This window comes from Physeter macrocephalus, chromosome 10 (genome assembly GCF_002837175.3).
Source record: "Physeter macrocephalus isolate SW-GA chromosome 10, ASM283717v5, whole genome shotgun sequence".
Lineage (NCBI taxonomy): Eukaryota > Metazoa > Chordata > Mammalia > Artiodactyla > Physeteridae > Physeter > Physeter macrocephalus.
The window spans coordinates 57,709,494-57,733,197 of record NC_041223.1 but is presented as its reverse complement, the minus strand read 5'-3'; positions in this window follow the sequence as shown (position 1 = coordinate 57,733,197).

Sequence of the window (23,704 nt, the reverse complement as noted above, 5' to 3'; positions counted from 1 at the left end):
AATAAATCTAAATTAAATGATTTTTTTAAACTTGTAGGTGACATTTTCTTAGAATTTGTAAATGAAAAAAGATGGTGGCTATTGTTAAATGACAAAATAAGTCACAATCAAGGGTAAAGTAATAACCTATTTTTTCTTCCTTTTGTTTCTAAGAATTGATGCTTTAGAGATTTATATTTTACATTATTTTTCTCTTAAAATTACCTTAACTGTGTCTTTGATTTGAAATCTCAAAATTAATAACTGGACAGATCTATTTGTCCCATGTCACCATGCTGCTATACTAACAGGTATATTTCATGTGATAACTTTCCAGATAAAAGCATGATTTGGAAGCCTGGGCATCAAATTCTCAAGCTTTCTTTTTTAGAAAAGTGGTTTTTAGGAAATACGATATTCCATAGAATTTGAGACTTTTTCATATTGCGTAAAATATTGCATAAACTACTTTAATCACTTTGAGGAATAAACCAAAAGCTCTGATTCTAAACTTGCAAAAGCTGTAAGCTTAACACTGGAAGCATCATCCAATGCCTTTGAAGTTAAATATCCTGTTTCTTCATATGATGTCTTTAAATGTATTTGAGGGCAGAATTATTTCCTTTCGTAATATGGCGACTCTCTACCACACTTGTAGATTAAAATGAATGTGCTTCTCTGAAATCAAGTGAGTCTACATAATGGGCCAGTTTGAAGTCATCTTTACCCTGATCTCAGGAGAATTGTTGCTACTTCTTAAAAACCTCATGTTGGATCCAAGTATCTTGCTTTTAAATTTTGATTCTGAAATCTGATCATTTTATTCTATTGAAGAAATAACTGAATTTTCCATTTCCAGTAATACTGAGTACCAACAATTTCAGGAACATTGAGGACTAATTATTTTAAGTAAGTTAACTCATGTATTTTTCACAGTTAAGCCATGATGTAGCTACTGCTATTTTCACCCAATGTATAGATAAAGGAATTGAAAATCTTGGAAGTTTTATAATTTGTTCAGGGTCTTGTAGCTGGGACATGGCAGAACTAGAACTCAAACCTAGGAAATCTGGATCTACACTATTAAGCTAAATTAAATCTTAAATGATGTGCTGTAAAACTTCTGTAAACATGTTGGCTAACGTACAAAAATCCTGCTTTTTAATGCATTACTGTGTTAGAAAGAAAGTATGGGTGAAATCAGAGGCCAAGAGCAGTACGAAAGCAGAAAATACAAGAAAAGAAATTTGCAAAGAATTTGACAGTTGCCCCAGAGGGAATCTCCTAATTTCTGGTAACTGTCCTTGAGCATTGTTTTCACTGGGAGTAGGAGACGAAGCCTAGGGCCAATCCAGTGAATGAATTTAGTTCAGAGGTTCCTAAACCAGTAATTTACCTTCACTGCATAGGTGAGATTTTCAAAAGAATATAATAGCCTAAGTAGGTATAGGTCGTGTTATATTATCACCAAATGAGTTTACTTCAAACCTTTGGGAAAAAAACCTTGTAGTGTTCAGAGCTTTTTGGATTTCTGAATTGTGAATAAAGGTTTTGAGATCTGTAGTATATCCACTGTAGAGAGAATGAAGCAACTTGAAAAAGTCCTCATTTCTCTGAGAAAAACTTCTTTGTTCTTAAAAATTATACTCAAAGAGAAAAAATAAACTAAATTAAATATATTTGTAAATCTACAAAATTTACAATTTTAAATAAAAAAGACCTTTCTATAATTTAAAATCTTTTGTAATATACAGATTTTTTTTAAATTAAAGTAATTCAGAGCTCAAATTCAATTCTGGTTTTAGGCCATAACATTTTTATAACCTTAAGGGATATTTGGGATTCACTGTAAACATGTGGAGTTAGAGTAAGAAATTTATATTTTCATTTATTCATATTTATAATCCTTCAGAGAAAATACTGAGTATTCATTTTGAATCTGGTAGAATATAACCTTAGGACATTACAATTGCATTTCAGAATGTAAACTTGATTTGCAAAATCTTTTTTGACTGGGGATTATGGCAAAATGTATTTTATTGTCTCATTGACAAGTGCATAGATTCTGGTATATTTTATTTTGTATTTGACATGAAGCATCAATGGAATACATGTGTAGGCTTTGTGTTCATTTATCCCTTCAACAAAATCTAATATGACTATATCTCTTAATTTAAATACTTAATATATTGAAATGATTTTTAGCTCTCTTGTATAAAACTTTCTTAGAGATATTTGAAGATTTTCCTTTCCCATTCAACTATTCTTTCACGAAAAATCTATAATATACTAACAAGAAAAGCATAAGCAGAAAAAAATATTTGAAGAACCAAACACTCAAATTAGACCATAACTCTTTTTTGGCTCCTGTTCTCCCTTTACATTATTTGTAATAAAATAAAAAGTTTTCCCTGAGATATATTTCTGATGATACATAGTATTGAGGACACTGGAATAGGAATGAGACCTCCTTGGATGCCAAAGTTATACTGGCACATTGAAACAGGCCTGAAGTAAAATAGGATCACATGGCTGTAAGGAAACCTTCTTAATCCTGACAAAAACTCTGTGAGGAAGACATTGTTGCTATGGTTGTTATTTTTATTGCCCACATTTTTTAGCTATGATAAAGGTTAGAGATTAAGTGATTTTCTCAATAACACAAGGCATTTTAAAGTGTCAGACCAAGACTTAAACACAAGCCTTCTTATTCTACATTCTCTGTAATTTTAGCAAGGCTGCCAGAAGAATAACTTTGGACATGGCCTTTCAGTCTTTTATTCTTCTTGTAATGAGACTCCTTTTAAAAATGCATTAGATAATTGTATAATGTAATGAAAGTAAGTGTTGAAGTTTGAATATGTATAATTAATTGGTTTCAGTTAAGTAGAAGACTTAACTAACTGAGCACATATGTTAATGACTGTTAAGAAACAAATTTGTTGGATGTTAATCTCAAAAATTAAAAAAGGGAAGTGCTGCACCTCCTCTTAGGAGCTGTTAGTTTAGTCATATTGATTGCTGTCACTGCTAGGAGCCATTGCAAAATGCTGACCAGAGAATTAAACATTACAAACTGTAAGCCTATATTATGACTATTTTAATACTCAACTTACCCCAGATATAGCCAGTGGGAGCCCCTTCAAAATGGTTCCCTGACTTTTTGACTTGCCCTTATTATTATCTGAGAACTCACTTAGCTTCTGCAATGGCAAGATGTTGCTAACTTACTTTTTCTATGCCCCAGCTCTGGAATCATCCAAATCATTAAGGATCCAAATTCCTAATACTTGAGAATGATATTGTAAACTAAAATCTTGATGCTAGTGTACCCTTTGCTACCTGTATACCATTGCTTCTAAATTCTCTCAGCAGACAGAGTGACTAGGGAATATATGTACATCATCTATCAACTATCTATCTAATCTCTCTATCTCTAAAATATGCATACAGTACATGTCTATATATGTACATATACATTTATATATTTATTTATAGTTCATCTATATATTTAAATATCTATATTTAAAGCCATGAATTCACATACTTCTGATCCAAGATTCTAGAGTTTGTTTTAATATTTCTTATTTTTTTTATTTGTAGCTGCCTTCATCAACTATGAGAGACCTGCATCCCATTATCTTTAACGTAATTACTCATTTGCTGAAACTTATAACTGACAGCAGATTGTTTATCCATATCACAGAAAATACCAAATGTAATAACTAACTCAAGAGCAATATTTGTTCACAGTTATTTAGTTATTTGCTTATTATGTGGTATTTATTATATTTACAAGTAATGAAATACACTTTATTATTAGGCATTTATATACATTAAGTGTAATGCACAACATTTAACTGTGCTATTAGATAAAGCTTGAAATATTCATTTGCCCATGTACTCCATACCCTTAATAAGATTTACAGCATTGATACCCACACAGAAAGTTCCCTCGTGTCCTTCCCTGTCAACCCAAGCTCCTACTCATTCTTCAGACTGACTTGGTTTTCTGCTAATCAGGTTGTTATTGGCTCCCTCAGAACCATTCACTTTCAAACTTACCAGTATATCAGTACAAAGGCACCTGAGTGATTTCAAGTCAGGAGTATTTTGGGCTAATTTTGTTAGAATACATTTTAAAAATTTATTTGCTTATTATTTTCACCCATTTGCTTATCGATTCTCTGCATATTGCCTGACACAATTTGATGTAAAACTGTGAAGTGGTGGATTGTGCTCCTCTGTCTTTAAAGTCTATTTAAATCCTTTCAAAGGGAGTTGGTTATTATCTTTGCTGAATTATTTCTTCTAAAATCATTCTCTCAGCTTGCCAAATAGGACTTTTCCACTTGTATCTGTTTCTTCTTTTTTTAAAGCAAAATATCACCATCAACTTATATGCACTCTTTCTAATATACTTTTACCTGTATTTTCTTTCTTTCTTTTTTTTTTTTTACTGTTCCTACCAAACTCAATTAATGAGTTGTGTTCATTTAAGTACCAGAAGTTCTATTCTTAATCAAAGCTCTCTAATTCTATATTTCACTTTTAATGTCCTCTCTTTAAGTTGCCTGGATGATTTTAAATTATGACCTTCTTACTAATTTTATACATAATTAACAATACTATACTCAATTTTTCTAAAATCTTGAGTATTTGGCAGCTATAGGGATTATTTTCTAAGTATTTTTAAATGATATTATGGTGTTACAATTACATGACTCGTTGTGATAGATTGACTTCAAATTGGTGCCAATTCTTCACATTTCCATTAATCAAACCCTTCTTTGCAGCTCCTCACATCAAGAGATCAGGTGTCTCTTCCTACTCCTTACATCTAAGCCGGGTTTATAACTTGCTTTTACCATAGGATGTGACAGAAATGATAGTGTTCCAGTTCCCTGCTTAGATTTTAAGAGGCTTCATAAGCTTCTAAGAAGTCTACCACTGCTCTGTGAACAAACCTGGCTAACCTACTGGATAATGAGAGATATACAGCTAAGTCATCTACAATCTACCCAATCAGCAGACATGTGTATAAGGTTATCATAAGCCATCTGTCCTCCAGCCAACTGGTAAGCTAGCAGCTGGTGTATGAGTGACCCCAGCCAAAATCAACTGAGCGTGGACCACATCATCAGAACCTCCTACATGAACTGCAGATCCATGAACATAATTAATGTTTATTCTGTTAGGTCAGATTCAGGGTGATAGGTTATGCAGCAGTAGCTAGCCAATACAGAGGCCTTTCTTAAAAACATGCTTTTAGATATGTTGTTGGTATAGATTTTTGAAAGGTGATGGATAATGTGTGAAAATTAAATATATTTCCAGATACAGAAATTTGGACAATTGAAACACTTTCAGTAAATAAATAAATTTATACTTCAAAATTTAATGAAGTTGAAGGACTTTAATATCCTTCATGTCCAAAGATTAGATCACAGATACTTATGATAATACTATTAAATTTTATAGAGCGATTGCCTTTCTTAGAGGGTGGGAGGGGTGCATGCTGGTACTTGAAGCCACAAGTTGTAATTTGATGATAATTAATCTGTTTGTTTTCTGGACTGATGAAATACTTAGTTTTGGGCATTGTGAAACATATTAATTATGTCCCTTAAATTGACACTTTAATCTACTGTACTCCTACTCAAATCCAAAAATTTTCTCTCATTATGTGCCTACTAGGATATTACAGTCATAACAAAGCTGTATAACTCTGATAAATATTTCATTTGAAGAGTCAATCAAGGACTTCCCTGGTGACGCAGTGGTTGAGAGTCTGCCTGCCAGTGCGGGTTCGAGCCCTGGTCCGAAAGAATCCCACATGCCACGGAGTAACTAAGCCCATGCGCCACTACTGAGTCCTTGTGCTACAACTACTGAAGCCCACGCACCTAGAGCCCATTTTCTGCAATTGCCTTTCTTAGAGGGTGGGAGGGGTGCATGCTGGTACTTGAAGCCACAAGTTGTAATTTGATGATAATTAATCTGTTTGTTTTCTGGACTGATGAAATACTTAGTTTTGGGCATTGTGAAACATATTAATTATGTCCCTTAAATTGACACTTTAATCTACTATACTCCTACTCAAATCCAAAAATTTTCTCTCATTATGTGCCTACTATGATATTACAGTCATAACAAAACTAGAGAAAGCCCACACGCAGCAACGAAGACCCAAAGCAGCCAAATAAATTAATTAATTAAATGATAAAATAAACAAAATAAAATAAAAATAAAAATGGACAGGGGCATTGAATTAAAAAAAAAAGTGCCAATCACTTAGGTCAAGAGAAGAAAATGAAGTTAAGACCTAAAGTGGGAGACAGGGAGGGTTTGTACAATGATAAACTCTGAAAAGGAGTGATGCTCCAGGATAATTTTTAAATGCATTGCTTTTAATTTAAGCTTTGTCTTAGTTGACAGTTTATTTTAGGAAAAGTTAGATATTTCTGGAGTCATAGTCATAATCCATTTTTTAAATGATTGCTCCATGACTTAGTAAAATTGCATTAAATAATTATTCTTTTGAATTATCTTTTTTGATTTTATGAGAATTATATGTATTGTATTATAAAGATAACAAAGTTTGTTCAAATATACGCAATCCAATTCCTTATGTAAAATACATGGGAACAACTTAGATGGGTGGGATGAGGAGGGTGAGGGAGGTTCAAGAGGGAGGGGATATATGTATGCATATAGCTGATTCACTTTATTGTACAGCAGAAACTAACATAACATTGCAAAGCAATTATACTCCAATAAAAAAAAATAAAACGCACACACAAAAATAAAATACATGGGAACAAATATACCTACTCAAAGGAATTGAGTTCACACTATTTACAGATTTTTACTGAATTTGTACAAATGCAATTATGATGAGTCAAAATTATCTTAAATATATTAAGAAAGTAGAGGCAAACATACAAAAATTATGTGAATATGCACTATATTTTTCTCTTAATACAACTGAACAAGAACACCAAAGTTACATACTGAGTTAAACTAATCCACTAAAGTATTTTTAAATGAATCATGTGTATTTGATTTCAAGAAGATTTAGTATACTACAAAGTAAGCTATTTGCATATTTCATTAAAGAAGATTCAGATTTATGAACCAAATAAGACATGGTCATGATGTGATTTTGTCTAAATTTGTGATGTTTCATTAGAGCAATACATATGTGATACACTCCTATCAAACAATGATATGAAGCTTTCCCTTTTCTTTGTTTTTCTCTCTTTCCATTCATTTTTTTCCTTTCTCCCTCTCTCTCTCTCTCCTTCTTTCTCTCCTCCTTCTCTCCCTTCCTTCTTTTCTTCCTTCCTTCTTTCCTTCCTTTCATATATGTGCAATACTATTTAGAGTTCAATAAACATGCTACTTACCCTGGTTGAACTCTTCCTCATCCAGCACTTACCATATAAGTCACCCACTTAGTGAGTGCGAATAAATACCTGGAGCAATGGCAATACTAGTTTAGATAATTAAATATTCAAGCTCCGTGGAACATCTGAAATTTAAATAATCTAAGAATTGAAGGTAGTATACTTTAACATATATGATCTCCTTAAGGGAAAATTATTTATTTATTTATTTATTTATTTATTTTTGCGGTACGCGGGCCTCTCACTGTTGTGGCCTCTCCCGTTGCGGAGCACAGGCTCCGGACGCGCAGGCTCAGCGGCCATGGCTCACGGGCCCAGCCGCTCCGCGGCATGTGGGATCTTCCCGGACCGGGGCGCGAACCCGTGTCCCCTCCATCGGCAGGCGGACTCTCAACCACTGCGCCACCAGGGAAGCCCAAGGGAAAATTTTTAAAAAAAGAATAAGTTTAATTATTTTCCATCTGAATAATTTTGCAGGTGTTTTGCTGAAAAAAAAAGTCCCTAAACTGCTCATTGGCAGTAAATATGTTCCTGAAAGTAAATGTTAAATCTCTGGAGTTGTGTGATGGTTTCTCCTTTTTCCTTTCTCTTTCATTCCCATTTAATTTCTTTTTTATTTCTTATATAGAATATAGAAAATTTTCTGAAGTGGCTAACATTCATATTAGGATAGATATCAACTGTAAATATTATAAGGGCAAAATATACACTTCATCCTCTCATTACTATAATTATTTATGCATCATATTTTTGGGTCCAGAATATTATGGTCACTTTAAAGAACAAAAATTGATTAGTATCTATAGGTTTTAATTCATTAAAGACAGAGATCATCAAATATTAAAAAATAATTTGTGAATTTATGATGATGACCAACACAGAAAAAGTACATATTATAATTTCCTTTACAATATAAGAAGTATTTAAAAAGGCTTTTGATGGCTTCATCAAGAGCTATTTTTCTGCAGGTGAGAGAAAATGTTGGAAGGTACAGTGCAGTTCTTCACAAGCTATCTGTGGTGAAAAATTGTATTTATTCTTTGATTGAAATCCATTTAAGATGGATACTTTTGTAAAATGCAGTAAAATGAATTGCTAGAAAAGTGAAATAAAAGCCCAATTTTTATTAGATTAAATATATATAATATTATTCGGTCAAATTTCTCATTTCAATTTAATTTTTTTTACTCACAGGTAAGAAGGAGTTCATGGACTATCATCATTTTTTGTGGATATCTGTTGTTTTTGTCTATTGTCCCTTTCTTTTCTTTTTCTTAAAAATAATATCCAAAGTCTCATTTACTTGGGATATTGACAGCCTGCTAACTTACCCTGCTCTGATCTCAACTCAGGGAGGAGTATTGAGTCAAACTGAACAATCAAAATACCCAAAGTCCTTCAAACAATGACTGGTCCAAAGTAAGACCAAACAGATCAAGTAGGGACAGTAAAAATCATTCTTACAGAGGTTTATGGATGCTGAGAGAGAGATAATCTATATTTTCTCTGAAATCTTGAGTATTAAGGGTCATGTAATTTGGGTTTCCCAAGGCCAATGTTGCCATCAATACACCACCCATATGCCAAAGTCACTGAAACAATATAAGCATAGAGGGTGGAAAAAGAAAATATGGGTTAGTTTTTGCATTACTTTAGGTAGGCTATTTGTTGTGAAGCCAACCCCTAAATCTCAGTAGTTCTACAAAACAGAAGTTTCTTACTTGAGTCTCAGTCCAATGTAGTTTGGAGACTCTCCACCACACAGTCATTTAGGGATCTATACTTCTTCCTACATGTTACTATGCCACTTATAGAGCATCCTCTATCGCTATATTTAGTTTGCAGATTGGGAGAGAGGAGGGAGAAGAACACTGGAGATTTATTTGGGTCCCAGAAATGCTATATATCACTTCTGCCCAAATTCTCTCCAACAGAACTTAATCACATGGCACCTGCTAGCTGTAAAAGAGACTGGAAAATGATGTCTAGTGTGCACTTAGGAGGAAAAGAAAATATGATTTCTGATCACTTTTCAGGTTCTGCCTCAATGTTTAAGAATTATACAAATGAACAAGAAAAGCAACATACATTTGCAAGTAAAAAGAACAGATGTTGAGATAGTCAGATGGTGTAAAAATGAAAGGAATTGGGATATGGGGATTTTCTTCCTTATGAAAGCATATGAGTGAAAATCTTAATTCAACAAGGTAGAATGAGGAAGACATGTGCTTCACATTCTAGTCCTGAGATTCACAGTCTGCGAAAAAGCAACTTTCTTCCATGAAAGCCATGTCCTTAGAAGAGAGCCAGTTTTCAATTAAGCTGTAGTAAGGCACAGGCTTCAACAAAAAGCTCTGAGGATGCCAGCTGTTGGTTTACAAAATAATTGGGGTTTGATCTAGCACAGTGGACAACATTGGGATTGGGGCAGCAAGGGGAGGTTAGGTTGGAAGAAAAGTAGTCAAAAGCAATATGGGGATGAATACATGAGGGGACACATGCCCAGAGTGGCTTCTATCTTGTGTAGTGACCAGGGATAACAGTGAGATGAGGATGGTGCATCTAGTTTAATGATGTAAAATATCTGAATTGGCTAATGAAGAAATAATAAATTGATATAATTGATGAAATGATATCTTCTAAGATTATGTAGTTACTTAGGTAGTAAATTAGTGAGAGAAAACATACTTTCATGACTATAACAAAAACATTAATTTCAAAAGTGATAAACATACTACATATATAGCTTATCAATGAATGTTAATCCAGGTATAAAAGTTATACCAGAAGGATGGAGTAGTAGCAAGACATATATGAGGGACACAAGCAAGAATGTATCATTTTGAAAGGGTACAAAACTATGCAAAGAATTTAAACTTAACTGAGAAGCAAATGGATGAAAGTAGAGAATGGTAGTGTTAGTAGGAAGAAAAATTAGCAAAAGTGACAAAAACTATTTTGCCTAGAACATGTTAATCAAAATGGAGAATGCAGTTTCTAAGAAGAATAATGTAAATAATTTGCATTACTGACACCACGGAAGAATGCATTAGAAAAAGATAAGCATAACATTGAAGAATATAGGTTCATTATTAACTATACACAATTTGGAAGAATCAAAAAACAAAATGTGAATTAAAAGTATCTTGTTAAATTACTTGATGGCAAAATCTAACCTAAAATAGTGTGAGGCTACTTACAAATATTCATCCCACTTGCTATTTTAACACAGAGATATCAATGTTGGACTCTATGTGTGGTGCTTGTTATTACTGTGCATGTTAAAGAATACTTGGCATATGCCTGTATTAAAGTTCAAAAATCCAAAAATTTATTAATTCTTAAACATATATTCCTTAAGAATTTCAGTTAAGGGACGATGGTTTTGAATACATTTTAAAAAAATTTCTACTTGAGAATTATTTCAATATGGATCAACAACACCAAAAAGAGATAATAGAAGATTATAAATATTAAATCTAAGAATTTTTTATTACCAGAATTTTATATATCAAGTTCATCAGAAAAGCAAGATGTTTGAGGATTACAGCCCTAGGTATATAAAAATAAGTGAGCTTTTGTATATATATATATATATATATATATATATATATACACACACACACACACACACACACAAAGAAACTTTGAAATTGAGGATTAAGGGTTCTGTAAGTCTTTAGCGTAGTATTTAATTTACTTAGTCTTTCAAAAAGCAAAGAACTGGAAAAATAATAAAAATATTTGAAAATTGACATTCTAGGCATATTAAACACTAACAACCTCTTTTAGCCTGATCTCACTTTGATCCCTTCACATTTTTATTACTATTTGATTTGTAAATTGAAGCAAATATGACTTTATTATGTTTTATTGTGATAATACAAAAATTACTAATAATTAGACACATGAGGCATTTTGAATGTTTTGAGATGACAACAAGTAAATTTAATACACCTTCGGTATGTAGGCTACTTCCAGTTTATAAATTAAAAATTTTGATTAGTAGTTAATTCCCTCAGTCTTCTGTCCAAAATGGTTAAATTTTCATAAAGAAGATATACTCTCTTTTTTTTATACAACTCTTCCTCATGATGAGCTTGCATTAAGTACCTGACAGGGGCAATGCAGAGTAAATTAAACAACACACTTTATTTTACAGCTACATCAGAAACATTTTCAGAAGGTAATGTCATCCAAGAAATAAAACATAAGTGGTTATAAATGTTTTTTTAACATTTTTGAAATTTAGAAATTCATTTAAAAGTCCCTACTTACTTTAAATGTTTATAATAGTGATTTCATTCTAACTATGTTGATTCCAAGTCTAACTGGGTAATCCTGCAGCATTGGGAAGCTTGCCCATCTCCTAATGTAGGAAACATTTATTACCTGTCCTCATATTCAACCAGCCACCCGACAGTAGCCCAATACAATTAATACACCATAGAACCCCTTCTCTTCATGGTTTAGATATGCTGAAATCTCTAACCTCCTCCCCATTCTCCATTTTCACTTGTTCAGTATGTTATAGTCTTTCCTAAGAACCTAGTTGGTAAAAATGATTATAGACCTAGGAGTGAGCAGAGTAATTAAGATTTTGTTGTTTTGAATTTTGGACTGTGAGCTGTTTCCCCAGTAGTTACTAACAATAAAGAAAATTTACAAAATATCTTGCAAGTTATTTCTTTTATTCAGAAACAGAAGCTGTGTGAGTGTTTTGGGTATAGCAGTAGTGATCCAGGTAAAGAGCAATGATCCTTGAAAGGACTAAAAAACAATGTTAAAAATCAAAGAGAGAGCCAACACCTTAGGTCCTCAAAAGAAAAAAAATGAGCATCTGGAAAGGTGCTACTGTATCAAAAAGCCAGCTTATTCAAAGTTGGATTGTTACCCTTTCAATTATTAATATTTTGAATCCTATCTTTGTCTCCTACACTCCCCTAGTTTAATTGCAGAACCTGCTTTTGTCTTTAAAATTTGCAGTCATCATTTTCACTCTCTGATTAAAAATATAATAACCATGGACTGATTTTATAATAGTATAATATTAATACTGTTATGTTTATTGAGCAAGTTCTATGTGAATAAACTCTTAGGGCTTTAAACTTTAATCACAAGGTCACATACCTACTGTAACATTCTAAGACTGAAATATGTACTTGTGGTAATAACTTGAGATAGGAACATTTCTTTTTTTCTCCTTTTCCAAGAGAATACTTCTTCCTTCCTTATAGTATAAATACCTGAGTACAAACCCAGAGAACTGCAAGCTGCTAGGCTCAGTAGCAGTCAATCTTCGCAGGGAATTTCTAAACATAGTTGTACTTTCCCTCCTCTGCCTACTGCCCCATCCCTGGGCCAGCTATAAAACCTGGCTACCAGTGGAAAAAACAGCAGGGAGTTTTGAGGGACCAGAACAGTACAAAAGAGTTTTGGTGATTTCCACTTCCCCTCTACCTCTAGGGATGATATTTAGAAAAATTTGATTGAAATAGTCATATTTGTTGGTTTTATAAATAGAGTGGTCTGGTGACGGTTAACTTTTCTACAATTTGCTACATGTTGACAACTCACTGAAATAAATCCTTTCAGTAAGGCATGACCGAAAAATCTTGTAGTGTTGCCAGAAGGAACATGGGTTTTTATGCACAGTCAGGCACAGAAGATGATGAAAAGAATTCTGATAGTGCTTATTGTGGTAGAAGTGAGCTGAGTGCACAGAAACTGATTCAGGTGAGGGACTGACCGTGAACCCAAAAGAATTGCGTGACACTATTTAATGGGAGAGTTGTGGGCTTATGGAGAGATGAGACCACTTTTCTGAGGATCCACTAAACCAGAAGCCAAGAAACTTGTAAAGGACAGAGAGCTACCTGAGAATTCTGATCTATTTGTACTAAGAACAGCAAAAACCCCAGCCTACCCAGACCCCTGGTGGGCAGATACGATGTACAGACAGCCACATGGGTGTAAGTGACAGCACCAGGCTTTAAAATTGAAAAGACTGAGAAAGTAATCCCCTTCCTTCAAATTCCACTGAGATCTGTAAGTGTCCACTTAAATATTTCACCAACATTTGTGTGCAGGTGCTTAGACTTTAGAAGAGAGAAAAGGGGTGAAAGAAAGAAATTAGGAAAAATGCACCAGGGATCATGGCGAAAACACACTGCTGGGGATCTTTGTCAGTTCTCCTCAGATTGCTAGGTGGGAGGAGGACAAAACTTGGAAAGAAAGCCTTGAGTGGGTAACAGCTGAATAATTGAATACATTCATTGACTGATATTTTCTGCTAAAGAGACTAAGTTGCAGAGTTTTAGTCTCAGATAAGTGACAATGATAGATAAACTGTACCCAAAGTCATTGAGCCAGTTCATGGCAAAACTAGAATGTATACCTGGTCCCTTCTGTCTTGAAACACTTTGTTCTAAACTATCATTTAATCCTGTCTCTCCCCATATCCCCAAATATCCAAGTACCTAATGACAACTCCCTTCCTTGTGCAACCTGGACTTGATGTTCCCACCCTGATCAAGTTCAGTCAGTGAGTTTCACTTCCTTTTCATTATCCATGTCTGGCAAAACATTGAACTTGGATTGATTCACCTGTCATATACAATGGTTGCTGGGAGCTGGTGAGGGGAAATATCACAAATTTTCAGACCAGTACAAGGAAACTATATTCTTGTCTAAGTAAAACTAGGCTTTCAAATCTTTCTTTAAATTTTACTTTGTATCCTTGGGAAATTATTTATCATACATTGTAAATTGCTTTGTTTACACTTTCTATGCTCAAATTTCCCACATCTGCTTGCACTTGGGAAATATGCCCCTTCTCTTGTTAAAGACTAATCTCTCAATTTCTATTTTAACACTTTCTTACCTCGTTAGGGACTTATTCCATGGTTATCAAATATCCCTCCTATATCTTCTAATTCTCTTTCTCTATTGATTTTTTTTCATTAGAATTTGAAATGTTTAAGTCTCTCCTAGCAAAGTACCAACCACATCTTCTTACCTGAAATACTATCTCCTCTTGACTTCCTAAACTCTAACAGATCATCTACCAACTTTCTGCCTACTCATGTACAATTTTTAGATAATCTCAAAGTTTTTAATGCATGTTTGCAAAGTGGATGCATCAGAATTACCTAATCTGGTATGAGAAAATACAGGTTCTGAAGCCCCACACAGTATTTACTGGATACCAGGGTATGGGTATTTATTCTTTAAAACTCCTCAGGTTTCTGCTGCACTGCCAGGTTTATGAGCATAGTTAAAATGTTTTTCTTCCTTTGTCTATCACTTCTATGTTGGTATTCTTTATGATTCTGTTCTGAGCCCCTGATTTAATTTTCTCTATGGACCATTTCACACGTTCCTTTGTCATCAATTCTGATTGAAAAGTGAAATCTCACTTTTCTATAATTACAGCCTGGTTATATCAATTACTGCTTTTGTGACTTGGGCATGTCCCTTATGTGTGCGCTTCAGTTTCCATTGCTCTAAATAAGGATAATGATAATAAAAAAAAATTCTACATAGAATTTTCTGGAAGGATTATAATCATTGTAAAGCCCTTAGAGGAGTGCTCAGCATATAGTAAAAATAGATGGAAGATCGACAGATAGACACATAGATTATAGACAGATAGATAGATAGATAGATAGATAAGTAAGCACTTAGCTGAGCTTAGCTCGAATTGCTGACCAGAAAATCATGAACAGATAAACCGCTTATTGTTTAAGGACATTACATTTTGGGGTGATTTGCTACACAGAAATAGATAACATACAGAAGTCCATTTTTAGCTTTTTTTTTTAACGAATATGTTATATGACCAAAAGTTTTGTGGTTTTTAACCCACAGGATAATACCATACTTTAACATAAAACAAATTGACCTCCACAGTCTAGAGGGGATATTAAATTACGTTACTGATTTGTTGACAGATCAAAGATACCAAGCTACTTCTTTAGCACAATTTGTTTCCCATACTACTCTTTGTAGAATTATTTTAATATCCCATAATATTTCCCCATTTGTATTAGCCTTCCACATCATTCTCCACCTAACAGAATTCTACTGTCCTTATGAAATCCAGTTCAAAGTCCATCTCCTTTGAGAACATTTTCCTTCAAGACACAGAAATATTTTTTCTGTGATCTGTTATAACAAGGATAATTGTCAGTAGAATCTATCCTGAGGCTTACTTTTCCAGAATCTTCCAAAAAGTATTTGCCTTAAGAACTCTCTCTGGTGCCTTTGCCCCAAGCTCAGGCTATGACCCAATACTTTCAGAGCAGCGTAGGAAAGATTTCTGATCATCTCACATGAGAAAAAGAAATTGTGGAGCTGAGAGAAAAAAAATTATGATTACTGATTTATTTTGCTCTAGTACGTTGGTGAGATTCTAAAGTTTTTTAATCCTCTAAAGTAAGTAGACTATACCACAGCACCTGTAATTATAGATAATAGTTGATTGGTGAAATTATTTTTTAAAAATACCTTAAAACCCTCTTAAAATACAAAAAAATGGCAAAAGTATTCTGATTTAAATGAATCTAGTAATAATAATAATAATAATAAAACTTCAGAGCCTTATTACTAGGAAAAGAGGCAACATGGAAATCTTCAGATTTTTCTAGACTTAACATAAAACTACATAAAAGCTTATGTTTACAGTCCCTTAATACAGAGGATCCTGACTTATAATGGTTGAATTTCACAATTTTTCAACTTTATTATGGTGTGTAAGCAATATGCACTCAGTAAAAACCATACTTTGAATTTTGAATTTCAGATTTTGATATTTTCCCCAGGCTAGTGACATGTGGTGAGATACTCTCTGGTGATGCATGATGCCACAGCTCCCAGTCAGCCACACAATCGTGAGAATCAACAACCCATACACTCTGCAACCACTTTGTACCCACACAACCATTCTCTTATTCACTTTCAGTACAGTATTCAATAAGTTTCATGAGTCAACAATTCATTATAAAATATGTTTTGTATTAGATGATTTTACCCAACTGTAGACGAATGCCAAGTGTCTGAGCACGTTTAAGGTAGGCTAGGCTGAGCTATGATGTTTGGTAGGTTAGGTGTATTAAATGCATTTTCAACTTAGTATATTTTCAACTTATGATGGGTTTATCAGCATGTAACCCCATCATAAGTCAAGAAAGATCTATATATCAGAAGTAAATATTTGTCAGTGATTGTTTGGATAGCATGAACATTGAAGCATATTAGTTTCATTTTGCATGGTTAAATGTTTCAATTGATATTTGGTAGATAAGTTTTCTTAAGGTTGGATAATTAAGTTATCCATTAACACAGACCTCACTGTAAAGCCAAAGTTTTAATATTTGAACCAGTTCAGTACCTTTGAAGGCATTTTTCTTCCTAATAATGCCACTAAGGCAATATCTCACTTTTCTGACTGTGTACATTTCAAATAAAATAAAATAGGAAATGTATCAGTTAGAAAAATCATTTTCTTAGTAGAAACAAGATTTATTAAGAAGTATAGGCAATATTCAATGTTATTCTTCTTATCAGTTGAAAACTTTGCAGTATTATAAATAACAAAAATGTTATTAATTTTAGATAGATTCTTGACTTGGTGATGTTGCTTTGGTGATTTTTTTAAATAGAGAATTTGAAGTACCTTTTAGTGAAAGAATTAACAATGGTCATGTAAAGAAGAAAGTCACTAAATGACATAAACCAAGCTACTTAATGCTGCTTTTATTATTGCCTAGAGCTCTGAATTCTATAAATTATGGAAATTAGACCTAGTATTAATGATACATTTTTAGTTCCCTCTTGTACATTTTATAGAATTACAGATTGGAATGAGCATTGGCTGTGCCATTCATATAAATGAGCTAAAAACACCACATAAAAACTGGTTATCTGCTTTGCATTTATCTTTTTAATACGGAAACTTCTTTTTTTGCAGAGATTTTAATAAGTACTTCCTCCTTTGCCATCTCTTCCAGCCTTTAATTGCACAAATTTAATATGTTTGCACATTAACTACGTCTGCTGAGTATCGTATCAGTGATTTATTTAGCTACCATCTAGAATTTATTTCTTCATTGGTGTTTTGTAAGTGATTGAATACATTATCAAGAAACTATATATATTTTGATATTTTAACAGCCTCACTTCAGGTAAGGTCTATGTTCTAAAATTGAATAAAATGTTTTTCTTCTGGATAGAGACCTCTTTCTTTTAAATTTTAACCCTAAGTATCTAACTTTGACAAAACACTGTATAGTCTTTGTAATTTGAACGGAAAAATTTATAATTTTATACTTTTGGTCACACTGAACAAGACACCCTGTACTTGCATTTGGCAGTAATAAAATGGTATTCCTCAGAAAATTTAATTAAGAAGTTGAGGTTATAAAGTACTTAATGGCATTTCTCATCAAAATATTTCAAATTACTTTTTAAACATTAACTCATTAATTCTCATAGTGCTCATGGGAGGTACTCAGGAGAACACTTCTTCATTTGAGCTCTACTCATTGTCATTTGTAAAACTCCTTTCTTATATCATAAAATAAATATTTGTCATTGTGTGATTATACAATTGATTAATTTATATTCTCATATTATTTTTCCTGGTATATTCAAGGAGATGCCATGTTAAATTGAAGAAGGAACATTGGAATAGAAATAAAATAAATTTGTGACATTTCTCCTCTCTAGGTTGAGACCTTGTACTAATTATGGGCTTTCACTAACTGTGTTTTACTGTGCTTTGAAGGAATATGAAAGGTAATGAATTAGGCGTTTAGAAAGATGAGGAAATGCCTGGGTCCTGAGAGATAACTGGATGGGGCTGAAATTGCGTTGATTCTAAAGCCAAGAAGATCCATGTTCAAATATATTTCTTGTATACTTTACCAGTAGAGCTCTTATTAGATTAAAACACTGAGAAAGCAACTATACCCTTAGTAACAGTTTGGATGTTTATAATTTAATATGACTTTTTAAAATATAATTATTCAGTTTTATGATAACCACATTCATGGAGTAGGGTAGGATGGATTAATAAATGTTTACTTAATAAAAGACTGAAATCAATAATAACTAATTGGAAAGTTCAAGTAAAATGCAGTCTCATTTTGAAGCTGGAGGGACAGTTTGTTGGGGAGTAAGAAACTGAGAAAGTATAGGGTAAGAAAAGGAAATCAAAAGGATTGAAGGTATCAAAATCCTTTTGCTTTATGCAACATTTTATCTGGACCCAGTAAAGGTTAGCAAGCTATTAAAATCCATACCATGTATTGTCAACTCTTAAATTAAATCAGTTTAGAATGCTACAAACCTTAAACTTTCACATTCCAATAAGTCTATACACCAGGTAGCTTCACTCCAGCACCTTTAGTATTGTCTATAGTTTTGCTGGCCAATCTTCATCCTTTCCTCTCAGAGATGAGGATAAGACAACCTAATAATATTATAGTAAACATTATTAAGTGCCTAATAAATATAAGAAGGTATGATGAACACTTTGCTCTTCTTTGGTAATACTACTATTATTACTCACCATGTATGTAAACAAAAGAAATCTTAGAATGGTTAAGCAATTTGTTCAAGATCATATCACCGGAGAGTGCTAGATCCAGGATTTGAAGGTTTGTCCAATTCCAGATCCCACTTCTCCAGTGATTCTCCAGCTGGGTTCCATGAACCCAGCAGAAGCATCAGTAAACATATCGTTGGTAATTTTCTAGGTTCCTTATGAAATTTTAAAATTTTGTGGGTCTCTTCAATAATTATATAAATGCATACATAAATTTTGTATTGTCTAGTTAAACACTTAAAAAGAGAAAGCTACCATTTCACGTCAATATGTGTTTCCCTTTATATTTAATATCTTACTGGTGCCAAGTGCTACTTTCATTGTCAGGAACTATAGTGGAAGGGGTAAAAAGAAGTGAACTTAGTCCACAAGTGTACATCTAAATATATGAGCACAATTGCACATTGTGAAATAATGAAATTAAAGAACAATTGAGGCAGAATTAAAAATGGTATTATAACATGCCAAACTGAGAAGAATTTGTTTGCTGCAGTCAATATCACACTCAGTTTGAGAGGTGTAAAACCTCATCTATCACATTATATTAATATTGATGATGTGCATATGGTTGCTTTTAATTTAATTTATATATACCATATATTATAATAATATAACATAGTGTGTGTGTATATATATATATATATATATATATATGAAATGGTTGAATGAGAGCTGAAATATAAGAGGCATTAACTTAGTTTTATTATTAAAACAATTAATCAACAATGGGTTTTAGAAATGTTTTTTCTTAGAAAATTATCCAATTATCACTCAAAGTTTAGAAGCATTCCTATCTGTAAAGTCAAGCTTTGGATACATCTTTCATTCTTCTTCTTATGCTTTATTAGTGTTATTTTTCTTTTGTTCAGGCATAAGTCACCTGCAGAGCTGCTAGTTAACTTGTTTAAATTTTAACCCAATAGCTAATGTGAGGTAAAAATATACAAGTGCAGCAAAAAGTTAAGAATCCAATAGATAACAAAGGGAACAATGACACTGAGAGTATGTTATTAGTATCTTTTGGTTGATATACCCTTCTAGAGTAAGGCCTCTGGCAATGGTTTTAAATAGATAAAACAAAAGTTGTTGAATGTGTACAGCTTTTTATATTTGCCTTCAAGGAATTCAACTTAAACATAGTTGTTTCTACTGAAAATGCATACATTCAAGAAAGTCAATATAATAAGAGAAATAGGTTCTCTCATATTCCATATATGTGATTCAGAACGTGTTTTTCAGAGCATGCTCTATACTCATTGTTTCATATTATTACATGCACTTCTCCTCCTCACCAATCAACCTAACTTTTCCCTTAACACTCTAGTAACACAGCACTCACTAATACATTCAAAACTTCATTCTTAATATGCTCTTTTCTGCACTTATCTTATTTACTTCTCTGTATCATTTCTCTCACTTGACCACACCTACTGGCACTTTCTGGGCAGTAAGTATTCTTCAAACATCTGTAGAGGGCCATCTGTTCTTAGTTTCATTCAGGGATCTACCATCCTTTACACAGCCCTTGAATATTGATATTCCCCCCAAGATCTTGTTATTATCACTTTCCATAAAATTTATAGTAAACCTCATCTATAAACAGTGTTCCTAATACTACCATATTTTAATATTATTACCCCTGTCTACTTAACACCTGGGCACTTGCATTTGGCTGTCCAGAGACACCTAAAACTCAACAAATATAAAAATGAATTTGATCTCTTTCTCATAGTCTCCACTCCTTTATTTGTATGTTTTATGTTGTAAATGGGTGGACTCTCATTCATTTATCAATCCAAAATCATGACAGTAATGATAGTTCCTAGTACTCTGTATCTCTAAGAAAACATTTTTTTATATAATGGGTATATAGTGTCTAATTTTGGATAAATTTTCATTTCCTGAGTGATTAATTATGCTCAGCAACTTATATGCATTTTGGTGTTTTGAATATGCTGTTTGTGAAGTCCTTGGTCAAGTAATATCCCAATTTTTAAACATTCATTTTCTCCATTTTTCGTTCTGCAGAAAAGCAACCTTTCTGCAATTCACATTGGATAATGTCACTTGTGACAATGTTTCCTGATTTATCTTAGGATAAAGTCTAAACTTTCAAATGTTGCTTCTCAGGCATGACATAAACTGGCACTTGCTTTACTCTCTAAGTGCATCTCACATTCTGCCCTACTTACACTTAACTCCACATCATATTGAACTTTCTTCAATTAACTGAATTCTCTATGAATCCCTGAATCCTCTGAGTAATAACTTCTACATATAAAGAATTGACTGGTCAGACACAAATTTTATACACCTACTCCAGTTTGGCAGCTACATTTTTCTTCCAGGGGCATAGCCTGAGTCTTACCTTGGCTAAGCTACCCCATCTGGCTAAAGTTTCCCTGGCTAGCATGCCCCCGCATGTCCCACATACTGCATGGAGTCACTTCTCTGCTACTTGAATAAAAAGCACATCACAAAGTGGGATATGGTGGATACTGCAATGAGTCACTCATATATTCCCTCCAAAGACAGGAAACTTGTTTCTTTAGCTGCTGGAAATGTTGCCTGCTGAAAACACAGCTGAAATTTTCTAGGTATTATCCTCAGCAGAAGGCTCCTGTAACGTCATACGTTTGCCCTGGACAGACAAAATTCTGACCCTTTTGCCTGGCTTGAGGAGGAAGGGCTCTGTAGCTGAACTCAGCATTCTGTTGTAACTGCCTCACTGTTCTTCCTCCTTCATAGAGGCTGTTCGAGAGAGCACAACCCACTAAACTCCCTGCATTCAAATTTTTATCTCTATTTCATGAGGAATCTTACCTATATTCCTGAGCAGTCTGTGAGGCTGGGATGAGACAATGTGGAAATGCCTGGGAGTTCACTCCCTTTTAGGGTTAACTTTAGAAATGGGAAATAACGGACAAGAAAAAGCTGAGCAGATGAAATGCTCTTCTTTCATCCGTATATACATTGCCCCACCATCTGGTGTTTCCTCGTGAACCTTAAACATAATAAAGGTCTTCTTCACAGCTCACGTAGCCATCTTTCATTACCTTGTAGCACACATTGCTCCTATCTCTTCTTATCCCACATTTTCTTCCTTCTCATCTTCAACTCTCTAGGTTTGCACATCCAAAATAAATAATCCTAGTAATCAGGACTTAAATGCTCTGCTTTATAAAGGGCCTGCATTAAGACAAAGACTCTCTTAGAGTACAAGTAGAAAATAACCTTAATTTTTTCCTTCCACAAAATTCTGATATTATTGCTGCTTTTATGTAAAATCTGGGACTGGCCTTAAATCTGTTCAATTTCCTTTAGATAATTAAAAGCCCTCTGTCAATGTCAGTGACAAGATACATTTTCAAGGATTCTCATTCTCAACACGGGTTCAAGCCCTGGTCTGGGAAGATCCCGCGTGCTGCAGAGCAGCTAAACCCGTGCGCCACAACTACTGAGCCTGTGCTCTAAGGCCCGCGAGCCACGACTACTGAGCCCACGTGCCACAACTACTGAAGCCTGCGCGCCTAGAGCCTGTGCTCTGCAACAAGAGAAGCCACCGCAATGAGAAGCCTGTGCACCGCAACAAAGAGTAGCCCCCGCTCGCTGCAACTAGAGAAAAGCTCGCATACAGCAACGAAGACCCAACACAGCCAAAAATAAAATATATAAATTTATTTAAAAAAAACTTTAAGTGACAAATATTAAAATCTATGCTGAAGATTAATATAGAGCCAATCAAAATTATTTTATTATCATTTACACAATGATTTCTCTCCTTTCCTTTGGCTATGTGATAAATTTTTAGTTCTATAGTATGTTATATTCTGAGCTGTGTGTATTCTTAAATAACTATCAACAAAAAGTTAAATTGACTCTTTGGATCTGATTTATAAAATGGATTAGTAAATGTAGCCTATGGATTGTGTAAGCTTTTTTTTGACTGGAAATTCACTTGGCTTCAGAATAATACAGCAAACCACAATTTCAGGTAGACTCCAGAGAAGTAGTACTTCTGGGAATGAGTGTAGTGTTCTAAATGTTCTGGAGGCTTGCTATAGTGTTTTTCCTGCTTTCCCTCACTTCTTTTCTTCTTCATATGCCTGAAGAAAACCTCGGGCAATAGATACTGCAATAAATTGTTATGAGTGTTATATTAGGAAAGAAAAGGAGCTCTGAGGCACAGAACAGGGATATATTGTCTATTCTGTGAGGTCAGGAAAGTCCTTCCTGAGGAAGTTTTGAAGGGATAGAACGAATACTAATTACATGGGACAGGTTTTCCAGGCAGAGACAATAGCATATTTAAAGGCTCCAGGAAGAAAATAAAGAATCCATTTACCTTTCTATCTAGCTGTTTGTCTGTCTGTCTGTGTGTACGTCCTTCACTGCTTTCACTGAAGTTACAATGGTGATTATACCCACAGATTAAAGCCACGTGCTAGACAACCAATGCAGACTCTGCAAGGAGATGCCCTGAAACCTGTGCTGTGTCTCTTAGCCCACCTTACTCTAAAAGGCTTTTGTTGAAAGAAGCTGAGATATTTACTTGGAAGATATTATTGGAATGCTATAGGATATACTGTCCTCTCCCAATGGAAAGAGATGTTTGCTTCCCTTTCACCTCAAGTTAAAAGCGTCAGATTTGAAAGGGACTGCTTGGAGACTAGGGCATGCATATCTGAAACTTACAAGACAGGTTTCT